The sequence below is a fragment of the Mobula hypostoma genome, chromosome 30 (genome assembly GCF_963921235.1).
Source record: "Mobula hypostoma chromosome 30, sMobHyp1.1, whole genome shotgun sequence".
Lineage (NCBI taxonomy): Eukaryota > Metazoa > Chordata > Chondrichthyes > Myliobatiformes > Myliobatidae > Mobula > Mobula hypostoma.
Window position 1 is genome coordinate 1,877,413 of NC_086126.1, and position 19,372 is coordinate 1,896,784.

At 46.8% G+C, this 19,372-nt stretch overlaps 1 protein-coding gene across 4 annotated transcripts in view; it reads left to right on the top strand.

The window, feature by feature from the left end:
* The first annotated feature begins 223 nt into the window (after window positions 1–223).
* The window catches only part of LOC134339616 (solute carrier family 22 member 6-A-like), a 77,631-nt gene continuing 58,482 nt past the window's right edge, over window positions 224–19,372 (top strand). For 3 of the 4 annotated variants that reach the window (XM_063036287.1, XM_063036289.1, XM_063036290.1), the window contains exon 1: window positions 224–360. The gene's annotated coding sequence lies outside the window, so the exon portion shown is untranslated. Of the gene's footprint in view, window positions 361–590; window positions 615–19,372 lie in introns of those variants that run through there. The other variant, XM_063036288.1, reaches the window with a different exon arrangement.

A 19,372-nucleotide genomic window follows, 5' to 3' on the forward strand; every position in this document is an offset into this window, starting at 1 on the left:
TCAGAAGATCATTTAGATATTCGTGAGCTGGACAAGACATTGAAAAGGCATGTCTGAACTAGTGCAGTTACTATGGGTACTGAACGCACTCTCAGCTGGAGAAAAGGGTTCACAATGAGAAGATTGCCTTCCTAAAATAAAGTGGTGTCTGCTTCGGCTGTTTGCGTACTGGACACATCAGCAAGGATTGCAGGAAGCGTCTTACACGCGAGGTATGCAGTGGAAAGCACCCCAGCGTACTTCATATTCACTCTGATGGAAAGGGTGCAGATTCAGAAAAGCCATGGAAGAATCAAACGTTGGCATTCGGACGTGTCCCGCAAAGTTAGAAGCAACGCAGCCTGGAGCAGCTTGTGGCAAGTAATGACCTTTTATTGATTGGTGCTGCGTGGTTGGGGTCGGAACACAGTTTGGAATGGCTGTCACCGACCGTAAGCTCGATAGTGTGCTGTTGGCCTGAGAGTTCGTCTCCGTAGAAATGCTGAAATGTTTCAAGTGCCGACATCTGAATTGAGTGCTGCAGTTTTGTCTTGTTAGCGCACTTAGAAAACAACATGAGTCAAGCTGGAAGCAGTGATCTTGAAACTAAAGGACTAAAAGAGAAATTGAGTTTGGTGGGTAGAATTAAAGTAGTAAGTACAATTCCCAGTTATGGGACATTAAACCACAAAGGGTAAATATGGGCTCACTTTCAGGGTCTCTTCATCCCACGTTCTTGATATTTATTTTTGCTCATTTTTTTTCTTTTCGTGTTTGCAGAGCTTGTTGTCTTTTGCACACTGGTTGTTGCCCATCCTGTTTGGGGTGGTCTTTCACTGATTCTACTGTGTTTCTTAGTATTTACTGTGAATGCCTGCAAGAAAATGAATCCCAGGGTTGTAGATGGTGACTCTGACAATAAATTTACTTTGGGTTTCAGCTTTTAAAGATGTTACCAGCACTGTGGAGAGGATGTTTCCTATAGTGGGGGAGTCTCGGACCAGAGGACACAGATAGAGTGGATGTGGAGAGGATGTTTCCTATAGTGGGGGAGTCTCGGACCAGAGGGCACAGATAGAGTGGAGGTGGAAAGGATGTAGTGGGAGCATCCAGATGCAGAGGGCACAGCCTCAGAATAGAGAGACATTCCTTTATAACAGTGATGAGGAGGAATTTCTTGAGACAGAGAATCAGAATCAGGTTTATTATCACCAGCACGTGTCGTGAAATATAAATAAATGAATTACAGTAAAAATATATATGTGAATATTAAGTAGTTAATTTAAAAACAGTAGTGCAAAAACAGAAATAATAATAAAGTGGTGAGGTAGTGTTCCTGGGTTCAATGTCCATTCAGAAGTCGAATGGCAGAGGGGAAGAAGCTGTTCCTGAATTGTTGAGTGTGTGTCTTCAGGCTCCTGTACCTCCTCCCTGATGAGGGCATATCCTGGGTGATGGGGGTCCTTAATGATGGATGCTGCCTTTCTGAGGCATCGCTCCTTGAAGATGTCCTGGATACTACGGAGGCCGGTGCCCATGCTGGAGCTGACTGAGTTTACAACTCTCTGCAGCTTATTTCAATCCTGTGCAGTAGCCTCCCACCCCTCCTGTCCCCCCATACCAGACGGGACACAGCCAGTCAGAATGCTCTCCATGGTACATCTGTAGAAATTTGTGAGTGTTTTAGGTGACAAACCAAATCTCCTCAAAGCCCTAATGAAATACAGCTGCTGTCTTGCCTCCTCTATAGCTGCATCGACATGTTGGGACCAGGTTAGATCCTCCAGAAATTTGAAATTGGTGGTGGATCTGTGGAATTTATTGGCTTGTTCAGCTGTGGAGGACAAGTCACTGGGTATATTTAAAGCAGAGGCTGATAGGTCGTAGATTAATCAGGACATCAACAGTTGCAGGGAGATGGCAGGAGAATGGGGTTGAGAGGGATAATAAATCAGCCACGATGAAAGGATGGAGCAGACTCGATGGGCTGAATGGCCTGATTCTTATGGTCGTATGGGATGTGAGCCAAGCAGCAACAAGTGGGACAAATTGCACAGCCTGGTGAGCTGGGCCGAGTTCGGCCAAAGGGCCTGTTTTCCGGCTCTACAACTCCTTGAGCTCTGTGATTGGTCACTTTGATGGTTGCCGGGCGACCAGCCGGTGCCTGCCATCATGGCTGACACTGACAATGGCCAGAGTGCTTAGATGGAAATCGGCCACACGGTTGCTTTGGAAACCATTCCAAGGTCACCAGGGATAATTCCTCCCCCTTTATTAAATAGGCCAGCCCATAATTATTTTCCTCCTAGCTGGGATGAGGCATTATGGTAGAAGAAATTGGAATGGGCATTGACCAGTGAAAACAGTGCACTTAATTAGGTCAGCACGTTGCAGTTCTTAGCTGCTTCCCCCTACGAGCTGTTGGCTCGATCTCGAGCAGCCTCCCAGTGACCGAGAGTCCTTGGACCGGTCGGTGCAAGGTTTTGTGTTTGTGCCTGTGAGCAGACGTGGTTGGGATTAAAACCAGGCCTGGCTCCAAGTGTGCCTGGGAGCATCAGAATCTGGATCGGGTTTGTTGTCACTGACGCACATCCTGAAATTTGTTGTTCTGCAGCCGCAGTGCAGTGCAATACATGAAAAAGCTACGTCGCAGCATGAAATACATTAAAAAGTCAATTAAGCTGTGCAAAAAGGCATTTCACAACTCTGAGAGCGGAGGGGAAGGACAGAGCAGAGCAGTGGCAAGGGCCTTCATGGGCGTTCACAGGCGATATTTCGTGTCAATACCCTTTACAGAGTTGCAGAGAAATATAGCTCAGAAACAGGCCCTTCAGCCCATCGAGTGTATGCCAAACCATTTAAACTGCCTCCTCCGGGACCATATCCCTCCATACCCCTACCATCCATGTACCTGTCCAAATTTCTCTTAATCATTGAAATCAAGCTCACAGGCACCACTTGCGTTGGCAGCTCATTCCACACTCCCACCATCCTCTGAGTGAAGAAGTTTCCCCTCTTGTCCCCCTTAAACTTTTCACCTTTCACCCTTAACCCATGACCTCTGGTTGCAGTCCCACCAACCTCAGTAGAGAAAGCCTGTTTGCGCTTACCCTATCTATACTCCTCATAATTTTGTATACCTCTATCAAATCTCCTCTCAGTCTTCTACATTCCAAGGAATACAGTCCTAACCTATTCAATCTTTCCTTATAACTCAGGTCCTCCAGGCACGGCAACATCCTTGTAAATGTTCTCTGTATTCTTTCAACTTTATTTAGAACCTTCCTGTTGGTAGGTGATCAAAGCCACACACAAAACTCCAAATTCAGCCTCTCCAACGTCGTATACAACTTCAACATAACGTCCCATCTCCTATACGCAATACTTTGATTTATGAAGGCTAATGTGCCAAAATCTTTATGACTCCATCGACCCATGACACCACTTTAAATGAATTATGGATCTGTAGTTCCAGATCCCGTTGTTCTACCGCACTCCCCAATGCCCTGTGTGAGACCTACCCTGGTTGGTCCTGACGAAGTGCAAAACCATGCATTAAATTCCATCTGCCATATCTCCAGCAGGTCCAGATCCTGCTGTAGGCCATGATAGTCTGTCTCACTGTCCACGACTCCCCCAATCATGGTATCAATCATCTGCAAATTTGCTAAACATAGAAGCATAGAAAACCTACAGCACAATACAGGCCCTTCAGCCCACAGAGTTGTGCTGAACATGTCCCCACCTTAGAAATTACTAGGCTTACCCACAGCCCTCTATTTTTCTAAGCTCCATGTACCTATCCAAAAGTCTCTTAAAAGACCCTATCGTATCCGCCTCCACCACTGTGGCCAGCAGCCCATTCCACACACTCACCACTCTCTGAGTAAAAAACTTACCCTGACATCTCCTCTGTACCTACTCCGCAGCACCTTAAACCTGTGTCCTCTTGTGGCAACCATTTCAGCCCTGGGAAAAAGCCTCTGACTATCCACACGATCAATGCCTCTCATCATCTTAGACACCTCTATCACGTCACCTCTCATCCTCCGTCGCTCCAAGGAGAAAAGGCCAAGTTCACTCAACCTGTTTTCATAAGGCATGCTCCCCAATCCAGGCAACATCCTTGTAAATCTCCTCTGCACCCTTTCTATGGCTTCCACATCCTTTCTGTAGTGAGGCAACCAGAACTGAGCACAGTACTCCAAGTGGGGTCTGACCATGGTCCTGTATAGTTGCAACATTACCTCTCCGCTCCTAAATTCAATTCCACGATTAATGTATGCCTTCTTAACCACAGAGTCAACCTGCGCAGCTGCTTTGAGCGTCCTGTGGACTCGGACCCCAAGATCCCTCTGATCCTCCACACTGCCAAGAGTCTTACCATTAATACTTTTATATTCTGCTCCAGTTAACCACATTACCATCCATATCATTGATACAGTTGACAAACAACAGACCCAGCACCGATCCCTGTGGAACTCCACTAGTCACAGGCCTCCAGTCAGAGAGGCAACCCTCTACTACCACCCTCTGGCTTCTCCCACAGAGCCGAGGACAGGCCCAGGTGCTGGGTGATGGCAGCCGTCACTCCCCAGCCACTCTAGACCATCCATGGTCCTGCCACTGTGACCTCCACTGCCCCCACCCCAGCACGTTCGCCTCCCCGTTCCCACTCGCTGACCCAAAGCCAGGCCCAGCACTCTGTCCAACCCGCCATCCCTCTGCTCTGCCAGGCTGTGGCCTGGTCTCCCGGCAGTCAGCCTCAGGCCCACTCCTGCCTTGGGCCCAGCAGCCAGCAGGAGCCTCGCCCACAGATCACACGCCTGTGCCCACAGCCTCGGGCTTGGGCATCGCTGCCACCAGTCACCGGATAGCTGGAGGACTTCAGACAGTTCAAGACGACGTAAGTGATCGCTCCTGGGTGCAAGAGACACGAAGAACCAGTGAATCCTACTGAACAGTTTGGACATCTCAGCTCCGTCCTGTCGGGCAACAGTTCAAGTCTGAACCCACACCTGGACCTCAAAGTGGAGGTTGATAGGCAGTTGATTAGCGAGGGTGTCGGAGGTTACGGGGAGATGACAGTGGAAAAGGGATTGAGAAGGATAATAAATCAGCCATGATCGAATGGTAGAGTAGACATAATGGGCTGAATGGCCTTATTCTGCCTCTATGTCTTATGGGGATCAGGCAACGATGGAAAATCAGGCATGACCAGATAAAATAGTTCTGATGGGCCAAATGGCCTCCTCTTTTCCTAATCCTGATGTCCTTGGGCATTTAGGGAGGAATGTGGTGTGGGGGGTGTGGGATCTCATAGAAACCTATTGAATATTGAAAGAAGTGGACATGGAGACGGGCAGGTAGGACTCGTCAGCCGTGGTTGGCAGCTTATCTGGGAGAAGAAAAACTCTGACCTGAAATCTCCACTGCCCGGTGGCTCTGCCCACTCATGAGGAAAGCCCAAAGAAAAATCCGGAACTGGAGTCCCTAAGGCAGTCTTACATTGAGTTCAACTCCTGCAACAGCACTGGTGCCAAACTGTCGGTCTGTGCCGAACACACTTTGAATTCATCAGCCGCGTGGAGAGTGAAAGCTTGCTACATGGGCAACAGCTTGCTCTCCATATCGTACAATCCAGGCTTGTGTACCCAGACAGCTAGGACGTAATATCGATGGTCAACTCTGACCTCACGATACGCAGAGGATATTTCCTATAGTGGGGTAGTCTAGGACCAGAGGACACAGATAGAGTGGATGTGGAGAGGATGTTTCCTATAGTCGGGGAGTCTGGGACCAGAGGACACAGATAGAGTGGATATGGAGGGGATGTTTCCTATAGTGGGGGAGTCTAGGAACAGAGGACACAGATAGAGTGGATGTGGAGAGGATGTTTCCTATAGTGGGGGAGTCTGGGACCAGAGGACACAGATAGTGGATGTGGAGAGGATGTTTCCAATAGTGAGGGAGTCTAGGACCAGAGGGTACAGATAGAGTAGATGTGGAGAGGATGTTTCCTATAGTAGGGGAGTCTAGGACCAGAGGGCACAGATAGAGTGGATGTGGAGAGGATGTTTCCTGTAGTGGTGGAGTCTAGGACCAGAGGGTACAGATAGAGTAGATGTGGAGAGGATGTTTCCTATAGTAGGGGAGTCTAGGACCAGAGGACACAGATAGAGTGGATGTGGAGAGGATGTTTCCTGTAGTGGGGGAGTCTAGGACTAGAGGACACAGATAGAGTGGATGTGGAGAGGATGTTTCCTGTCGTGGGGGAGTCTAGGACCAGAGGGCACGGATAGAGTGGATGTGGAGAGGATGTTTCCAATAGTGAGGGAGTCTAGGACCAGAGGGTACAGATAGAGTAGATGTGGAGAGGATGCTTCCTATAGTAGGGAAGTCTAGGACCAGAGGACACAGATAGAGTGGATGTGGAGAGGATGTTTCCTGTAGTGGGGGAGTCTAGGACTAGAGGACACAGATAGAGTGGATGTGGAGAGGATGTTTCCTGTAGTGGGGGAGTCTAGGACCAGAGGGCACGGATAGAGTAGATGTGGAGAGGATGTTTCCTATAGTAGGGGAGTCTAGGACCAGAGGACACAGATAGAGTGGATGTGGAGAGGATGTTTCCTGTAGTGGGGGAGTCTAGGACTAGAGGACACAGATAGAGTGGATGTGGAGAGGATGTTTCCTGTCGTGGGGGAGTCTAGGACCAGAGGGCACGGATAGAGTGGATGTGGAGAGGATGTTTCCAATAGTGAGGGAGTCTAGGACCAGAGGGTACAGATAGAGTAGATGTGGAGAGGATGCTTCCTATAGTAGGGGAGTCTAGGACCAGAGGACACAGATAGAGTGGATGTGGAGAGGATGTTTCCTGTAGTGGGGGAGTCTAGGACTAGAGGACACAGATAGAGTGGATGTGGAGAGGATGTTTCCTGTAGTGGGGGAGTCTAGGACCAGAGGGCACGGATAGAGTGGATGTGGAGAGGATGTTTCCAATAGTGAGGGAGTCTAGGACCAGAGGGCAGAGATAGAGTTGATCTGGAGAGGATGTTTCCTATAGTGGGGGAGTCTGGGACCAGAGGGCGCAGATAGAGTGGATGTGGAGAGGATGTTTCCTATAGTGGGGGAGTCTAGGACCAGAGGGCACAGATAGAGTGGATGTGGAGAGGATGTTTCCTGTAGTGGGGGAGTCTAGGACCAGAGGACACAGATAGAGTGGATGGGGAGAGGATGTTTCCTGTAGTGGGGGAGTCTAGGACCAGAGGACACAGATAGAGTGGATGTGGAGAGGATGTTTCCTGTAGTGGGGGAGTCTAGGACTAGAGGACACAGATAGAGTGGATGGGGAGAGGATGTTTCCTGTAGTGGGGGAGTCTAGGACCAGAGGGCACGGATAGAGTGGATGTGGAGAGGATGTTTCCTATAGTGGGGGAGTCTAGGACCAGAGGGCACAGATAGAGTGGATGTGAAGAGGATGTTTCCTATAGTGGGGGAGTCTGGGACCAGAGGACACAGATAGAGTGGATGTGGAGAGGATGTTTCCTATAGTAGGGGAGTCTAGGACCAGAGGACACAGATAGAGTGGATGTGGAGAGGATGTTTCCTGTAGTGGGGGAGTCTAGGACCAGAGGACACAGATAGAGTGGATGGGGAGAGGATGTTTCCTGTAGTGGGGGAGTCTAGGACCAGAGGACACAGATAGAGTGGATGTGGAGAGGATGTTTCCTGTAGTGGGGGAGTCTAGGACCAGAGGGCACGAATAGAGTGGATGTGGAGAGGATGTTTCCTATAGTGGGGGAGTCTAGGACCAGAGGGCACAGATAGAGTGGATGTGGAGAGGATGTTTCCTACAGTGGGGGAGTCTAGGACCAGAGGACACAGATAGAGTGGATGTGGAGAGGATGTTTCCTATAGTGGGGGAGTCTAGGACCAGAGGGCACAACCTGAAGCGTGACCATTTAGATCAGAGATGAAGTTGAATTTCTTTAGCCTGAGGGGGGTGAATCTCTGGACTTTGTTGCCACAGGCAGCTGTGGAGGCTGTTACTCACAATATTTAAACCAAAGGTGATCTGTGCTTGGTTAAAGTTGAAAGTAAAATTTATTGTAAGAATACATACATGTCACCACACACCACCCTGAAATTCATTTTCTGTGGGCATGCTCAGCAAATCTATAGAACAGTAACTGTAAACAGGATCAATGAACAACAAACTGTGCAAATGCCAGTATAAATAAATAGCAATAAATAAATAGAGTTTGAAATAAAAAGCAAAAGAGTCCTTAAAGTGAGACCATGATCAGTCAGGGTGTCAAAGGTTACGTGGAGAAGGCAGGAGAATGGGGTTGAGAGGGATAGTAAATCAGCCGTGATGGAATGGTAGAGAAGACTCGATGGGCAGAGTGGTCTGCTCTTGCTCCTATGTCTTATGGTTTTATGATGGCGTGGTGGTGGTGTTCCCATGGACTGTACTGATGGTTCAGGGAATGGAACAGATACATGGGTCATTACGAGAAAATCTCGACCGTACTTCCTATAGATGCTGTCTGGCCTGCTGCGTTCCACCAGCATTTTGTGTGTGTTGCTCGATGAGTCATTAGTTATAATTGGCATGGTGATGGTGATCACATGGGCTATTCAGATGGTTCAGTGTTGAAGGATCACCCCAGTGTTATTCCAGCACCTTTCTGTTTAAATGTCCTTGATTTCCATCAGACCATAAGGTTTAGGAGCAGAAGTAGGCCATTTGCTCCATTGCGTCTGCTCCACCATTCAATCATGGGCTGATCCACTTCATTCAGTCATCCCTGCTCCCCTGCTTTCACCCCATACCCTTTGATGCCCTGGCTAATCAAGAACCTATTTATCTCTGCCTTAAATACACCCAATGACTTGGCCTCTGCAGCCGCTCGTGGTAACAAATTCCACAGATTTACCACCCTCTGACTTTTCTCCTCATCTCTGTTCTAAAAGGACGCTCTTCAATCCAGAAGTCATGCCCTCTTGTCCTAGACTCCCCTAACATTTGGAATGTTTCTATGAGATCCCCCCTCATTCTCCTGAACTCCAGGGAATACAGCCCAAGAGCTGCCAGACGTTCCTCATACGGTAACCCTTTCATTCCTGGAATCATTCTCATGAATCTTCTCTGAACCCTCTCCAATGTCAGTATATCCTTTCTAAAATAAGGAGCCCAAAACTGCACACATTTCATATACAGAAAACTATGTCCTTGATGACACACACAGAAAGCTTGTTTCCTGATGCTGCTGCTACTGTGTGATCCAGAATCTCCGGAGGGATAGGCCCTGAGTCCTCAGCTTTGCTTGTTGCTCGGCGGCCGGGGCAGGGTCGAAGCGCTCGGCAGAGGATGGTGCTCGGAGCTCGGTGATCGGTGTCGGAGGGCTGGTCGGAGGCTCGAAGTTTTCGGACGGACTTAGAGTCGGACTGTAGTCGGGGTGCTTCCAGGATGCTGCATCGGCAAGTTTGCGGCGCTGGAAGCTCATGGCAGGGAGAGTTTCTCCCTTCTACCGTCTGCGTGAGATGTTGGGGCTATCGGGACTTTGAGACTTTTTTTTACCGTGCCCATGGTCTGCTCTTTATCAAATTACAGTATTGCTTTGCACTGTTGTAACGATATGTTATAATTATGTGGCTTTGTCAGTTTTAGTCTTGGTTTGTCCTGTGTTTTCTTGTGATATCATTCCAGAGGAATATTGTATCATTTTTTGATGCATGCATTTCTCAATGACAATAAACGAGGACTGAGCGTCCTCATAATCTAATCTAATCTACAGAAAGCTGTGTCCTTGATTTTTCTCATTTTAATCGCTGATCTTCTGAGACAGTGTTAACTGCTGCCAGTGGAAGAGGCAGATATAAGAGTGACCTCGTGACGAAGGCTCGTCACTGACTACGGTCGGCACATGGCGCACTCGGTAAAACACTCATCCCCAGCGGTAGCAGTGACCGGGTCTGAAACAGAGCTGCTGGATGGATCTGTCTCATACAGAGGCAGCAGCAACCTGCACAGATGTGCTGATGGTGGAGGATACCATCTTTCATTGGATAATTGAGTTAATTAGCTTTTGGTTGGTCTGGCGGGGGGGTGGGGGCTTAGCAGTTATAAGCCTCAGGTTACCAAGGCTTTGGGGTTAGTTTTCTTTTGTCTGAGGGTGGCAATATATATATATTGTTTTTTTTTCCAGTTTTTGTCTTGTTTTGAGGTAAATGAAAGCACCTCAATTTATTTTTGTGACTCAAGCCATCTTATAGACAATAGACAATAGGTGCAGGAGTAGGCCATTTGGCCCCTTCGAGCCAGCACCGCCATTCACTGTGATCATGGCTGATCATCCACAATCAGTATCCAGTTCCTGCCCTATCCCCATAACCTTTGATTCCGCTATCTTTAAGAGCTCTATCCATCTCTTTCTTGAAAGCATCCAGAGACTTGGCCTCCACAGCCTTCTGGGGCAGAGCATTCCACATATCCACCACTCTCTGGGTGAAAAAGGTTTTTTTGTTATTTTTCTTAAACAGTTGTCCCACAGTTTTTTGTGACAGACCCTCAGACCCTGGAGAGAACCTATTGTGCGGCAGTGGTTATTGTGACGGTTATCAACCTCAGGAGATCTCACACCGCTCACACTCTCCTTTACATTGGCGAGCGGTTACAAACCCCTGGGAGGTGCGCGCCTCACACAACCTCTCATGGTCCCAAAACACATCCTACACAACCAGCCTACCCCCCCGTCGAGGACATAGATACAGGCAGGTGCCGGAAAAGGGCCAGTAACATCATGAAGGATCCCACTCTCTCTGCTCACGGACTGTCTGTCCCACTCCCATCAGGCCACACAGCATCTGCGATGGGACCGCCAGACTCAAAAACAGTTCTTTTCCCCAAGTTATATATATCTTATATATTTTTATTTACTGTGTGTGTTTTGGTTTGTGCTGCATCGGATCTGGAGTAACAATTATTTGGTTCTGCTTTACACTTGAGTGCTGGAAATGACATTAAACTATCTTGAATTTCGAAGAGGTTCTGCAGGCGCTGGAAATCCAGAGCAACACACACAGAATGCCAGAGGAACTCGGCAGGTCAAGCAGTGTCTATGGAAACGAATATGCAGTCGGCATTTCAGGCGAGACCTCTCGCTGGGACTGTCTGTTAGGAGTGCCGATGAAGGGTCTCGGCCCGAAATGTCGACGGTTGATTTCCCTCCACAGATGCTGACTGGCTTGCTGAGTTCCTTCCAGAATTTGTGTGCGTATTGTTCTGGATAAATTAAGGTTCAGTTTCAGAAAGCCAGCTCCCTTCGTTAAGATTCAGAGTCAGAATCAGGTTTAATACCACCGGCATATCTGGTGAAATTTGTTGTCTCTGCCGCAGCAGTAAAATGCAATACATATAATAGAGAAAAAAACTGTGAATTATAGTAAATATATCTATTTTAAATAGTTAAATTAAATAAGTAGTGGAAAAATTGAAATTAAAGAAGTAGTGAGGTTGTGTTCGTGGGTTCAATGTCCGTTCAGAAACCGGAACAGTTAGGATGCTCTCCACGGTACATAATAGAAATTTGCGAGGGTCTTTAGTGACGTACTAGATCTCCTCAAACTCCGAATGAAATATAGCCACTGTCTTATCTTCTTCATAAGTGCATCGATGTGTTGAGTCGAGGTCAGATCCTCAGAGATCTTGACACCCAGGAACTTGAAATTGCTCACTCTCTCCACTTCTGACCCCCCTGTGAGGTGCTCCCTCTTGGTTCAAACAGAGACACCAGTGACAGGAAATGCTGGAATGCAGATCAGCACTCCATCTCAGACCAGAGAGATGTCCATTCAGAACAGAGATGAGGAGGAATGTCTTTAACTAGAGGGTGGTCAATCTGTGGAATTCATTGCCACAGACGGCTGTGGATATTGGGTATATTTAAAGTGGAAGTTGACAGGTTCGTAATTAGTTAGGGCAGGAGGAGCTGAGATATTTGATGTCTGTCCATATTTATAAATAAATCCTTAGCAGTTGTAGACAACTACAGTAGGAAAAGAGGCCCTTTGGCCCACCAGGTCGATGCTATCGAGTGCCCATTTCCACCAATCACAGAATCACACACCATGAAAATAGGCCCTTCAGCCCAACTGACCCATACTGACCCCCACATCCTTGCTGCTAGTCCCATTTGCCTGTGTTCGGCCCATAACCCTCCCGGCCCCTCCCCTCCACGTCCCTATCCAAATGCCTCTTCATTGTTGTAATTGTACCCACCCTGGCCCCTTCCTCAGGCAGCTCGTTCCAGCTACTCACCTCCCACTGTGTAAAGAGGTTTCCTCTCAGGTCCTCTCCCCTCTTCTCTTCTGTCCGTGCCCTCTGGATTTGGACTCCCCGACCCTGGGGGAAAGACTGTGACCATCCACCGTACACCCTTCATGGTTTTATAAACTTCAATGAGGTCACCCCTCATTCTCCAGGGAATAAAGATCCAGTGTGGCCAACCTCTCCCTATAACTCAGACCCTCGAGTCCAGCCAGTGTCCTCGTAAATCTCTTCTGCACACTCTCCAGCTCGACAATGCCTTTCCTGTGACAGGGTGATGTAAACTGTACCCAGCACTCCAAGCGTGGCCTCACCAGCTTGTATAACTACAACATTATTTCCCTCGTGCTAACCTCGACGCCCTGACTGATGAGGGCCAGAGCACTAAACACTTTCTTCACCAGCCGATCTACTTACCCAGTCACATTCAGCAAACTGTCCTCGTACTCCCAGGTCCCTCTGGTCCACAACACTCGTCAGTGCCCGGCCATTCACTGAATAAGTCCTTCCCTGGTTTGTCCGTCCAAAATGCCTCACCTCACACGCATCTGATTGAAATCCATTTGCCCTTCCTCAGCCCCTCTCCCTGACTGACCAAGATCTCTTTGGAATTCACCGGAACCTGCTTCGCTGTGGACAACACTCTGGGAATGCTCCCATTTTGCCTTCCGGATGGAACGGGAAAGTACGGTTCTTGCTTTTCTGAGAACTGTCATGTCCAACAGTCTAAAGGCGGCATCATGATCCCTCAGCCATGCACAGACCTCTGCAAGAGGCCGTGGCTTCTGATTTTCCCCCACCCGGATGCATTTCATGATGGTAACATCCTCAGTTCATGTCTCTATGCAGCTGGTCACAGAATCCACATATTCCTCGATGTTAACATGGCTGTCACGGAGAGCAGCCTCCCTGAACGTTCTCCAGTTCGCGTTATCAAAGCCGTGCTGAGATTGCCCCCTCAGGCCAGGTCTTCTCCACCTTTAGAACCGGTTTGGCCCATTTGATTGGTGGTTTGCTTGCTGGAATTAGCATCACAGATAAGTGATCTGAGAATCTGAAGGACCTTTTAGGATTATCTTTAACAAGAGAAAATCTGCAGATGCCGCAAACCCAAAGCAACACACTCAAAATGCAGGAGGAACTCAACAGGCCAGGCAGCATCTACGGTAAAGAGCAAACAGCTGGTGTTTCGGGCGAGAACCTTCTTCAGGACCTCTTTCCTTTTATCCCCTTATTCTTAACACTAATGGACAAATCTATCTTGTACCCTCTCTTTTTGCCCTCCCGATTTCTCTCTTTAGTCAGCTCTTAAACTTTTTGTGGTGTGGTGCGTGGCCAAGTGGTTAGGGCGTTGGGCTCACGATCTGAAGGTCGTGGGTTCGCGTCTCGGCCGAGGCAGCGTGTTGTGTCCTTGAGCAAGGCACTTGACCACACGCTGCTGTAGTCCACCCAGCTGAAAATGGGTACTGGCAATTGCTGGGGGTTAAACTCGCGATAGACTGGCGTCCTATCCGGGGGGGGGGGCAGTCTCGTACTCTCAGTCTTCTTCTTCTTCTTCTTCTTCTTCTTCTTCTTCTTCTTCTTCTTCTTCTTCTTCTTCCTTGAGTTTTTACGGCAGCTGGCATCCACACTGTTGCATTACTGCCATCTTCAGGATTTATTGTCCCTCATTGTCCATCACTTTAAAGCCGTCTTTCCAGTCCCGTCGCCCTTAAAAAACTAAACAACCATTTCCTCCCCTGATCACTCTCCCCACATTCCAATAAACCTTTAACACTCTTCTCTACCAGTCCTATTTTGCATAATTGTTGTAACATTTGTTGCCCTTCCTGTGCAAATTTCCGGCATGAATAAGGATGTGCTCTACTGTTTCAGTCTCCTGACACAGATCGCAGAAACCTGTTGGATGCCTATTTATGATGGCCAGAGTGCCATTAAGGTTGCTGTGCCCAGTTCTCAGTCTACTTATACTGTAATTACTTGCTCCTTCCGCTTTACTCCCCTACTTCTTCCCATATCTACTCTGTTCTGAATTGAATGTAAATGTCTTCCTTTTATTGCTCTATCCCAATGCTGCTGCCACTGTTAACACTATGCTCTTCCCCTCTGATTTTGATAGTTTAATATTGACCTCTATAGATCCTTTTTTGACCGCTGCTTTTGCCAGCTTATCTGCTGTCTTATTTCCCATAATACCCGCATGTGCTGGAACCCATATGAATGCGATATTTTTGCCTTGTCTAGTCAGTCTTGAATTTGCAAACAGGATTTCATAAAGCAGATCCTGGTGACCTCTAGCTGTACCCGCCCTAATGCTTGCAAGGGCCGATACAGAATCGCTACATATCACAAAATTATTACAATCAACCTGCTCACTCCATTCTAGTGCTAACAATATGGCAAACATTTCAACTGCATATACACTCAAGCAATCAGGTGTTCTCTTGCTAATTTGTACTCTCAGTCGCTTCACGCCACAGAAACTGGCATAAGCACAGGCCTGATGGGCCACAAGGCTCAGAACGGACTTTAACTTTTAAAACTTTTTATATTTGGTGAGGGGAGTCATCTGTACCCAATTGCCTAAACACGATTCGTGCTTCCTTCTCTTTGCTGACCAGAGCCTCAGTATCCCTTGTCAGCCGGGGTTCCCCGATGTTAGATACGTGCGGCACGACCAAAGGGGAAAAAAATAGTCTGGAGTCACCTAGCACATCACGCTTACAAAAATTAGCAACAAATAGTGAAAAGAAAAGTTCCAATATTTACAAAAAGATATCGACCAGAAAACACAGTGAACAGCTCCATACTTTGTAAAGGGTGAACTCCCGGCTGCCCCGGTCTCTCTCCCCTAAAGAGAGTGATCAGCCCCCTTTATTAGGCACCGAGACACACCATCTTTAATTACCCACAACGTTAACTTCAGACTACACGTGGATCAGAAGATGATGCACCCCACAATCTAGTTACAATGCTTTAACTCTTCTCGGGCTCCCAGCTGGGTCCAGGTGTCGATTTTAACCGATGTTTCGATGACAAACTCTGCCATCTTCATCAGGGATGATGCCTGGGCATGTCTAGTCTGGTGGTATTTATACCCCCGTCGTCCATCCCTCCTGATTGGCTAGTCCTCATCCAATCAGGTTTCTGTTCTCCCACCTTGTTAACAATTGAATTCCAGTTCTTGAGCACGATCTTCATTTTTGTCAAAATTCTTTTCCTCTGGTTTTATTTCAATGTCTTCCTTCACCAGGTGTCCCCAAAGCCTTTGGCAAGGTACCGTAGTTTTGTGCCATCGAAGTCAATCCTATGGCTATACAGTGTTCTGTTGCCGCCGATTACTCCTGGTAATCCAAATGGACACACCTCCTGTGCTTGTTGATGCAGGTTTCTACCTGTCTGGCTGCACATCCACAAAGAATCCTGTAGCCGCCAGCCGACCTGAGTCCTAGGACATCCTTGACCCACATACGCTGTGAACTAAGCGAAGATCAGCAGTAGTCGACAGCTGTATTGGCAATGGCCAAAGGATTGACTTCGATGTGCTGTGCCAAAGAATTTTAACAAAGTAAGAACTGGAATTCGACTGTAAAGCAGGTTGGAGGACAGAAATCTGATTGGATGAGGACTAACCAATCAGGAGGGATGGACAATGGGGGCATAAATGCCACCGGACTAGACAAGCCTCAGTATCATATATATATATATACACACACACAACTATATATGTATATATTATATTACATTATATATTATTATTATGTATATATATTATTTATTATTATATATCATCCCTGATGAAGATGGCAGAACTTGTCATTGAAACGTCAGTTTTAATCAATAACTTTACCTGGTTTATTTGTCATATATGCCAGGAAAGCACTAGATCCTTTTATTTTGGTTACAATCATATTGCAAAGTAAACGGCAGTATCGAACCTTAAATACAGTATACAAACAACATATACACATTAACACGAGGAAATCTGCAGATGCCGGAATTTCAAGCAACACACATCAAAGTTGCTGGTGAACGCAGCAGGCCAGGCAGCATCTCTAGGAAGAGGTACAGTCGACGTTTCAGGCCGAGACCCTTCGTCAGGACTGACTGAAGGAAGAGCTAGTAAGAGATTTGAAAGTGGGAGGGAGAGGGGGAGATCCGAAATGATAGGAGAAGACAGGAGGGGGAGGGATGGAGCCAAGAGCTGGACAGGTGATTGGCAAAAGGGGTATGACAGGATCATGGGACAGGAGGCCCAGGGAGAAGGAAAAGTGGGGGGGGGAAACCCAGAGGATGGGCAAGGGGTATAGATAGTGAGAGGGACAGAGGGAGAAAAAGGAGAGAGAGAATATTTTTTAAAATAATAATAATAAATAAATATTCTGAGTCAAAATGTGGTCGAAAAGTTGAAGGGCCGAAGAAATTATAGATGGTGAGGCATTTTAATTCCACGTCCCGTTCCCATTCTGATATGTCTATCCATGGCCTCCTCTACTGTAAAGATGAAGCCACACTCAGGTTGGAGGAACAACACCTTATATTCCGTCTGGGTAGCCTCCAACCTGATGGCATGAACATCGACTTCTCTAACTTCCGCTAATGCCCCACCTCCCCCTCGTACCCCATCTGTTACTTATTTATTTTAATTTATTATAATCCTGTCCCATGATCCTCTCATATCCCTTTTGCCAATCACCTGTCCAGCTCCTGGCTCCATCCCTCTCCCTCCTGTCTTCTCCTATCATTTTGGATCTCCCCCTCCCCCTCCCACTTTCAAATCTCTTACTAGCTCTTCCTTCAGTTAGTCCTGACGAAGGGTCTCGGCCTGAAACGTCGACTGTACCTCTTCCTAGAGATGCTGCCTGGCCTGCTGCGTTCACCAGCAACTTTGATGTGTGTTGCTTAACATATACACATTTACACATCCCCATTCCTAAAGAGATGGAATATTCCACTGTGTACGTCTGGAAAGTTACCATAAAGTCAAGCCCTTCAGAACCCATTACACTGGACAATAAATTGTTTCAGAAGTTTTGCTTGCTTGGATAATGTTTTTTGTTTCTGATAGACCGCTTGAAACTAAACACAAATATAATTTCAGACGACTTGTTTCATGTCGGAATTTGGAGAAACAAGAAATTGACTTTGAATATAATGTGTTTAATTGCATAACAGTGCTGATGCTTTGCAATAGTCAAACTCAGCTAAAAATGTTTTGTTGATGATTTTCATTTATACTCAGTGTCTGAGGCTTCTCGCTTATGTGTCCAGCAATATTCAGCCAGCATTCCAGTTGCCCTGATACCGTTTCTCCATGACTGCAATGTCCGGGTGAAACCTTTCACCATGTTCGTGACTGACAGACACAAGATTTTCAGGGAAGAAGTCTAAATGGGAATGCAGAAAATGAATCTTTGGTGACATGTTGCACTTCATGGTTTTTTTTTGTATGCTTGAAGCATGTTGTCAACCAGCTGCACGAAGTTTGATGCTCTGAATTTGCCAAGAAAATTTTCAACAACATTCTTGAATGCCTCCCATATGATTTTCTCCAGTCCCACGAGAACCTCTTCAAATTGCCTGTCATTGGTGACCTGTTTGATTTGCGGACCAACAAAAATGCCTTCCTGAATCTTGGCATCATTTATTCTGGAAACATCTGCCTCCAATATTGAAACCCTTCGTGGAAATTATAACCTTTCTAAAACCTGTCCTGCTATGCAGCATCCACCCTCCCTGGACATGCCTGGGCAAGGTTGAAAACGTCTCTGCTTACATTGTGGGCTTATTTTAATTGCCTCGAATTATGAATTGAAATACCAAATACAGATGATTTTTGAAAAACGGTGTGACAGGGAAATTTCACGGTGATTTTCATGATCAGCAGCCCAAAGTCCATAACATGCACCCAAAAATATTCAAGAAGCAAAATTTTTGTTGTCCAGTGTTATTAGAATATTCTGAGGGGGGAGGGAGACATTGCAGTGCACACACTCAGCAGAATGACACTGTGTGTGTGTGTGTGTTTACCAAGTGCTCTCCGTCTCACCTGAGCTTGGTACATCTTCCCGTCACCCACACAGGAACACGCTGCCCCGGAGCTTTTGACTGGACAATTCTAATCATCATTCTTTACCTTTAAACAGAGTCACGCTGTCCAGCCCGGCCTGACCCTGCACAATGCTCTTCAGCATGACCCTGGTCCTGTTCAGGACTTTAAACTCTGCATCTGTTCGTATTTATTTGAGTTAGAGACAAAGCCCAGAACCAGCCCTCCCGGCCCAACGGACGGCACCGCCCAGCGACACACGTCTTTAACCCGAGCCTAATCACAGCACCATTTACAATGACCATATTCAAGTTTGCTGATGACACCTCTCTCGTTCCAACCAAAGGAGGTGATGAATCAGCACACGGGAGGGAGAGATTGAAAATCTGACGGAGTGGTGACACAACAACGACCTCTCACTCAATGTCAGCAAGACCGGGGAGCTGATTGTTGACTTCAGGAGGAGGAAGCCAGTCCCCATTGTTATGTTACTTCTATTTTAACGTTCCGTGGGTTAACAACAAAGAATCATCTTCTGGAAGAATTAAAGAACTTTTACTTACAGAAATAAACAAACACATCTTAACCCCGCCACATGCTGGAACATTCTGGCAAACCCCGCGCATGCTCAGTGCTCTCCAAACAAGAACTGGCACATCATTGCATGTGATATCACCACGTCTTCCCTTCCTTAAAAAGAAAAAAATAAAGAATAACATTAATCAAAACAAATACATAATTCAACAAGTCTCTATCAGTCTCTCTGTGCGTTTACGGACACGAGTAGACCTCCTAAATGGTAGACAGAGGTCTTGTGTTTCCTTGTTATTATTTACATGTTTTGTCTTGTTTGCATCCTTTAACTGAATCTCTGAAGAATCACATCTTCTTTACATTAGATTACATTATGAGGACACTCAGTCCTCGTTTATTGTCATTTAGAAATGCATGCATTAAAAAACGATACAACGTTCCTCCAGAATGATATCACAAGTAAACACAGGACAAACCAA